Genomic DNA, 7,500 nt, shown 5'->3' with positions numbered 1-7,500 from the left:
ATCACTATTGAATCTTCACTAGTGAACCATCACTAGTGAACCTTCACTACTGAACCATCACTACTGAACCATCACTACAACTCTCTGTATTCACAATCATCAGCTTCCTGCTACAGTGAAGCAGGGAAGATATAACATCTACAATCTCACACCTCTTTTTCACAGTAGAACCAAAAGAATAGGTCAGATTATATATTACACAATACATATAGAGAATGGACCGGAAATATCCACCACAATAACACTAACCAGACCATAATAACACTAACCAGTGGTATGGATATTACCATAACAACACTAACCAGACCATAACAACACTAACCAGACCATAATAACACTAACCAGACCATAATAACACTAACCAGACCACAATAACACTAACCAGACCATAATAACACTAACCAGTGGTATGGATATTACCATAACAACACTAACCAGACCATAATAACACTAACCAGACCATAATAACACTAACCAGACCATAATAACACTAACCAGACCATAATAACACTAACCAGTGGTATGGATATTACCATAATAACACTAACCAGACCATAACAACACTAACCAGACCATAATAACACTAACCAGACCATAATAACTCTAACCAGACCATAATAACACTAACCAGACCATAATAACACTAACCAGACCATAATAACACTAACCAGACCATAATAACACTAACCAGTGGTATGGATATTACCATAACAACACTAACCAGACCATAATAACACTAACCAGACCATAATAACACTAACCAGACCATAATAACACTAACCAGTGGTATGGATATTACCATAATAACACTAACCAGACCATAATAACACTAACCAGACCATAATAACACTAACCAGACCATAATAACACTAACCAGACCATAATAACACTAACCAGACATTAAATAACAATAACCAGTGGTATGGATATTACCATAATAACACTAACCAGTGGTATGGATATTACCATAACAACACTAACCAGACCCTAATAACAGTAACCAGACCATAATAACACTAACCAGACCATAATAACACTAACCAGACCATAATAACACTAACCAGACCATAATAACACTTATTCAACGATTCTACAGACAACTCAACCAGAACACACACACTCAACCAGAACACACACTCAACCAGAACACACACACACAACCAGAACACACACTCAACCAGAACACACACTCAACCAGAACACACACTCAACCAGAACACACACTCAACCAGAACACACACACTCAACCAGAACACACACTCAACCAGAACACACACACACAACCAGAACACACACTCAACCAGAACACACACACATTCAACCAGAACACACACTCTACCAGAACACACACACTCAACCAGAACACACACACACACACAACCAGAACACACACACACACAACCAGAACACACACACACACACCAGAACACACACACACTCAACCAGAACACACACACACAACCAGAACACACACACACAACCAGAACACACACACACACACCAGAACACACACACACTCAACCAGAACACACACACAACCAGAACACACACACACACCAGAACACACACACACACAACCAGAACACACACACACACACACAACCAGTCACAGTTTTACCTGTCTGGAGCAGTGAGGCAAGCTGTCCAAACCAAGGAGCCTCAGGCTGTCTGTCCCCTCTCTGTCCAAACCAAGGAGCCTCAGGGTGTCTGTCTGCTCTCTGTCCAAACCAAGGAGCCTCAGGCTGTCTGTCCCCTCTCTATCCAAACCAAGGAGCCTCAGGCTGTCTGTCCCCTCTCTATCCAAACCAAGGAGCCTCAGGGTGTCTGTCTGCTCTCTGTCCAAACCAAGGAGCCTCAGGCTGTCTGTCCCCTCTCTGTCCAAACCAAGGAGCCTCAGGCTGTCTATCTGCTCTCTGTCCACTCTCTGACAATCTGTGATGCTGTCACACTCTACTTGCCTGCAGAGTGTGTGCTTAGGTTCCAAAGGTGGCCTAGTGTTTACCTAATGCCAAGGAGGGAGGGGCGGGGCCACTGGGTACAGGTAACCCCCTCCCTCCTCCTCCTCCTCTCTCTCACGTCCTCCTTCTCACCCCTCCCTCCCTCTCACCTCCTCCTTCTCACATCTCCCTCCCTCCCTCCTTCCTCCTCTCTCTCCCACCCCCCTCCCACCCTCTTCCCTCAGTCCTGATTGGGTAAGAGAGAGAGCAGGTAGCTCATTGACAACACTCAGTGAGAGTTCAATAGAGCACTTGTAGTGTGTGTGTGTGTGTGTGTGTGTGCGTGTGTGTGCGCGTGCGCGTGCGCGTGCGCGTGTGTGTGTTGGTGCTCCTATCCTTGTTGGGACCTAATATCCTGAAAAGTCCCCACAAGGACAGTTAAACAAGCTGAATGATCCATAATGGGGGCCATTTCCCACATCCCCATGAGGACAGAGGTTATTTTTAAGATTAGGGTTTAGGTTTTAGGGTTTAGGGTTACAATCAGGGTTACGGATAGAATTAGATTTAGGTTAAGGGGTTAGAGGTTATCTTCAGGGTTAGAATAAGGGATTAGATTAAGGGGTTAGTGGTTATCTTCAGGGTTAGAATTAGGGTTTAGGTTAAGGGGTTAGAGGTTATCTCCAGGGTTAGAATTAGGGTTTAGGTTAAGGGGTTAGAGGTTATCTTCAGGGTTAGAATTAGGGTTTAGGGTTTAGGGTTTATCTTCTTGTCAGTGAAATATTAACAAACGACTCTGTTAATGAAGGACCTACATTATAATCACGGATTCTCCAGAAACTATTTGCTGACTGAGGATAACCTATGGTACAGTGCTATATTAACCAGACCATCCCCTGGTACAGTGCTATATTAACCAGACCATCCCCTGGCACAGTGCTATATTAACCAGACCATCCTCTGGTACAGTGCTATATTAACCAGACCATCCCCTGGTACAGTGCTATATTAACCAGACCATCCCCTGGTACAGTGTTATATTAACCAGACCATCCCCTGGTACAGTGCTATATTAAACAGACCATCCCCTGGCACAGTGCTATATTAACCAGACCATCCCCTGGCACAGTGCTATATTAACCAGACCATCCCCTGGTACAGTGCTATATTAAACAGACCATCCCCTGGCACAGTGCTATATTAACCAGACCATCCCCTGGCACAGTGCTATATTAACCAGACCATCCCCTGACACAGTGCTATATTAACCAGACCATCCCCTGGCACAGTGCTATATTAACCAGACCATCCCCTGGTACAGTGCTATATTAAACAGACCATCCCCTGGCACAGTGCTATATTAACCAGACCATCCCCTGGCACAGTGCTATATTAACCAGACCATCCCCTGGTACAGTGCTATATTAAACAGACCATCCCCTGGCACAGTGCTATATTAACCAGACCATCCCCTGACACAGTGCTATATTAACCAGACCATCCCCTGGTACAGTGCTATATTAACCAGACCATCCCCTAGCATGGTACAGTGCTATATTAACCAGACCATCCCCTGGTACAGTGCTATATTAAACAGACCATCCCCTGGCACAGTGCTATATTAACCAGACCATCCCCTGGTACAGTGCTATATTAACCAGACCATCCCCTGGCACAGTGCTATATTAACCAGACCATCCCCTGGCACAGTGCTATATTAACCAGACCATCCCCTGGTACAGTGCTATATTAACCAGACCATCCCCTGGCACAGTGCTATATTAACCAGACCATCCCCTGGCACAGTGCTATATTAACCAGACCATCCCCTGGTACAGTGCTATATTAACCAGACCATCCCCTGGTACAGTGCTATATTAACCAGACCATCCCCTGGTACAGTGCTATATTAACCAGACCATCCCCTGGTACAGTGCTATATTAACCAGACCATCCCCTGGTACAGTGCTATATTAACCAGACCATCCCCTGGTACAGTGCTATATTAACCAGACCATCCCCTGGCACAGTGCTATATTAACCAGACCATCCCCTGGTACAGTGCTATATTAACCAGACCATCCCCTGGTACAGTGCTATATTAACCAGACCATCCCCTGGCACAGTGCTATATTAACCAGACCATCCCCTGGTACAGTGCTATATTAACCAGACCATCCCCTGGTACAGTGCTATATTAACCAGACCATCCCCTGGTACAGTGCTATATTAACCAGACCATCCCCTGGTACAGTGCTATATTAACCAGACCATCCCCTGGTACAGTGTTATATTAACCAGACCATCCCCTGGTACAGTGCTATATTAACCAGACCATCCCCTGGCACAGTGCTATATTAACCAGACCATCCCCTGGTACAGTGCTATATTAACCAGACCATCCCCTGGTACAGTGCTATATTAACCAGACCATCCCCTGGCACAGTGCTATATTAACCAGACCATCCCCTGGCACAGTGCTATATTAACCAGACCATCCCCTGGCACAGTGCTATATTAACCAGACCATCCCCTGGTACAGTGTTATATTAACCAGACCATCCCCTGACACAGTGCTATATTAACCAGACCATCCCCTGGTACAGTGCTATATTAACCAGACCATCCCCTGGCACAGTGCTATATTAACCAGACCATCCCCTGGTACAGTGTTATATTAACCAGACCATCCCCTGGTACAGTGTTATATTAACCAGACCATCCCCTGGTACAGTGCTATATTAACCAGACCATCCCCTGGCACAGTGCTATATTAACCAGACCATCCCCTGGTACAGTGCTATATTAACCAGACCATCCCTGGCATGGCACAGTGCTATATTAACCAGACCATCCCCTGGCACAGTGCTATATTAACCAGACCATCCCCTGGTACAGTGCTATATTAACCAGACCATCCTCTGGCACAGTGCTATATTAACCAGACCATCCCCTGGTACAGTGCTATATTAACCAGACCATCCCCTGGCATGGTGCTATATTAACCAGACCATCCCCTGGTACAGTGCTATATTAACCAGACCATCCCCTGGCACAGTGCTATATTAACCAGACCATCCCCTGGTACAGTGCTATATTAACCAGACCATCCCCTGGTACAGTGCTATATTAACCAGACCATCCCCTGGCACAGTGCTATATTAACCAGACCATCCCCTGGTACAGTGCTATATTAACCAGACCATCCACCTGTCCATTATGTCTTAGAGACTACCACACCTGTCCATCATGTCTTAGAGACTTCCACACCTGTCCATTATGTCTTAGAGACTACCACACCTGTCCATTATGTCTTAGAGAGTACCACACCTGTCCATTATGTCTTAGAGACTTCCACACCTGTCCATTATGTCTTAGAGACTACCACACCTGTCCATTATGTCTTAGAGACTACCACACCTGTCCATCATGTCTTAGAGACTTCCACACCTGTCCATTATGTCTTAGAGACTTCCACACCTGTCCATTATGTCTTAGAGAGTACCACACCTGTCCATTATGTCTTAGAGAGTACCACACCTGTCCATTATGTCTTAGAGAGTACCACACCTGTCCATTATGTCTTAGAGAGTACCACACCTGTCCATTATGTCTTAGAGAGTACCACACCTGTATACCAAGGGAAATAGTTCAGTTGTTTTGTGTGGTGGTGAATATTCACTAACTTTAGCTCTGAGAAGGTCATGTTTTCCAACACAGACCTCAACAAGATAAATATTTCACTAATGTTAGTTATCAGTCTGAGAAGGTAGGTTTCTCTTTCAGGTCTTAAACTACCTCTACTAATCCTCATGTGTCCATGTAGGTTTCTGTTTCAGGTTTAAACTACCTCTACTAATCCTCATGTGTCTGAGAAGGTAGGTTTCTGTTTCAGGTTTAATCTACCTCTACTAATCCTCATATGTCCATGTAGGTTTCTGTTTCAGGTTTAATCTACCTCTACTAATCCTCATGTGTCCATGTAGGTCTCTGTTTCAGGTTTAATCTACCTCTACTAATCCTCATGTGTCCATGTAGGTTTCTGTTTCAGGTTTAATCTACCTCTACTAATCCTCATGTGTCCATGTGGGTCTCTGTTTCAGGTTTAATCTACCTCTACTAATCCTCATGTGTCCATGTAGGTTTCTGTTTCAGGTTTAATCTACCTCTACTAATCCTCATGTGTCCATGTAGGTCTCTGTTTCAGGTTTAATCTACCTCTACTAATCCTCATGTGTCCATGTAGGTTTCTGTTTCAGGTTTAATCTACCTCTACTAATCCTCATGTGTCTGAGAAGGTAGGTCTCTGTTTCAGGTTTAATCTACCTCTACTAATCCTCATGTGTCCATGTAGGTTTCTGTTTCAGGTTTAATCTACCTCTACTAATCCTCATGTGTCCATGTAGGTTTCTGTTTCAGGTTTAATCTACCTCTACTAATCCTCATGTGTCCATGTAGGTTTCTGTTTCAGGTTTAATCTACCTCTACTAATCCTCATGTGTCCATGTAGGTCTCTGTTTCAGGTTTAATCTACCTCTACTAATCCTCATGTGTCCATGTAGGTTTCTGGTTCAGGTTTAATCTACCTCTACTAATCCTCATGTGTCCATGTAGGTCTCTGTTTCAGGTTTAATCTACCTCTACTAATCCTCATGTGTCTGAGAAGGTAGGTCTCTGTTTCAGGTTTAAACTACCTCTACTAATCCTCATGTGTCCATGTAGGTTTCTGTTTCAGGTTTAATCTACCTCTACTAATCCTCATGTGTCCATGTAGGTTTCTGTTTCAGGTTTAATCTACCTCTACTAATCCTCATGTGTCCATGTAGGTCTCTGTTTCAGGTTTAATCTACCTCTACTAATCCTCATGTGTCCATGTAGGTCTCTGTTTCAGGTTTAATCTACCTCTACTAATCCTCATGTGTCCATGTAGGTTTCTGTTTCAGGTTTAATCTACCTCTACTAATCCTCATGTGTCCATGTAGGTCTCTGTTTCAGGTTTAATCTACCTCTACTAATCCTCATGTGTCCATGTAGGTCTCTGTTTCAGGTTTAAACTACCTCTACTAATCCTCATGTGTCCATGTGGGTCTCTGTTTCAGGTTTAATCTACCTCTACTAATCCTCATGTGTCTGAGAAGGTAGGTCTCTGTTTCAGGTTTAAACTACCTCTACTAATCCTCATGTGTCCATGTAGGTTTCTGGTTCAGGTTTAATCTACCTCTACTAATCCTCATGTGTCCATGTAGGTTTCTGTTTCAGGTTTAATCTACCTCTACTAATCCTCATGTGTCCATGTAGGTTTCTGTTTCAGGTTTAAACTACCTCTACTAATCCTCATGTGTCCATGTAGGTTTCTGTTTCAGGTTTAATCTACCTCTACTAATCCTCATGTGTCTGAGAAGGTAGGTCTCTGTTTCAGGTTTACTCTACCTCTACTAATCCTCATGTGTCCATGTAGGTTTCTGTTTCAGGTTTAATCTACCTCTACTAATCCTCATGTGTCTGAGAAGGTAGGTCTCTGTTTCAGGTTTAATCTACCTCTACTAATCCTCATGTGTCCATG

The 7,500-nt window shown here is 43.9% G+C and overlaps 1 protein-coding gene across 32 annotated transcripts in view; it reads right to left on the bottom strand.

Annotated features, from left to right (window-relative positions):
* rbm47 (RNA binding motif protein 47) overlaps window positions 1-7,500 on the bottom strand; it is a 74,374-nt gene that overhangs the window by 54,287 nt on the left and 12,587 nt on the right. For 2 of the 32 annotated variants that reach the window (XM_090188397.1, XM_090188402.1), the window contains exon 1: window positions 1,619-2,009. The exons of 20 other annotated variants lie outside the window; for them this stretch is intronic. The gene's annotated coding sequence lies outside the window, so the exon portion shown is untranslated. Of the gene's footprint in view, window positions 1-1,618; window positions 2,084-7,500 lie in introns of those variants that run through there. 10 more of the 32 variants (XM_090188407.1, XM_090188414.1, XM_090188411.1 and 7 more) reach the window with 9 other exon arrangements.

This window comes from Oncorhynchus mykiss, chromosome 10 (genome assembly GCF_057628025.1).
Source record: "Oncorhynchus mykiss isolate SJ-2025 chromosome 10, ASM5762802v1, whole genome shotgun sequence".
Classification (NCBI taxonomy): domain Eukaryota; kingdom Metazoa; phylum Chordata; class Actinopteri; order Salmoniformes; family Salmonidae; genus Oncorhynchus; species Oncorhynchus mykiss.
This window is presented reverse-complemented; position numbering and strand designations above follow the sequence as displayed.